We start from the raw sequence: 734 nt of genomic DNA, 5'->3' as shown, positions 1-734 counted from the left end.
ACAGGCGGGCGCATGCGCTGGCACCCGGCCAGGGCCCCCGGGGGGCCCCCGAGCGGCTGGATCCAGGGAGGGACGGAAGGAGGGCCGGCCGGCAGCCCCCTCCCCCACCGCCCTTAAAGGGAACTGCCCCTTCCCCCCCCCCACCCCCAGCCCTAGTCTGGGGAGGTAGGAGAGGACCGGGATCAGCCTTAGGAAGGACTTCCTGGTCGAGTGAACCGAGGAAGGGGCTACACCCCGTCTTGGCTGAGGTGGGGGAGCAGGGCTCAGAGATCAGGCTGTCCCTGCCTTCAAGCAGCCAGGGCAAGGCGCGCTGGGCTGGGCCTTGCCGCAGACCACGGCAGGTATTTTTTTTAAAAAAAAAATCCCTCACGCCCGGCTCGCGAAGGGGTGGGCACGGCACAGGTGAAAACCAAGGCCCCCCCCGGGGGGTCAAGTCACCTGACCGTGGCGGGGCCTGCCTCGGTGCAAACTTGCCGGCGGCTCCCTGCCACTTGAGGAAAGCCCTGACTGCATCAGGCGGACAGTTGGCATGAGTGAGGACTGTCCCCGAAATAACTCTGCAGGCCAAAGAGATGCGAAGGGATGAAGACTCAGAGACCCCGGTGGTCCTTCAGAGAGTCCCAGGGCATCCTGGGAGTTTGGGACAATCCCCACCAACACCAGCTCCATCCCTGCCTCTGCAGCTCCCTTTCCCCCTCGGGTCCAGCCCTAGGTCCCCTCTGCAGACTCCTCCA

The sequence above is a fragment of the Meriones unguiculatus genome, chromosome 14 (assembly GCF_030254825.1).
Source record: "Meriones unguiculatus strain TT.TT164.6M chromosome 14, Bangor_MerUng_6.1, whole genome shotgun sequence".
Taxonomy (NCBI): Eukaryota; Metazoa; Chordata; class Mammalia; order Rodentia; family Muridae; genus Meriones; species Meriones unguiculatus.
Note: the sequence above shows the minus strand (reverse complement) of the source record.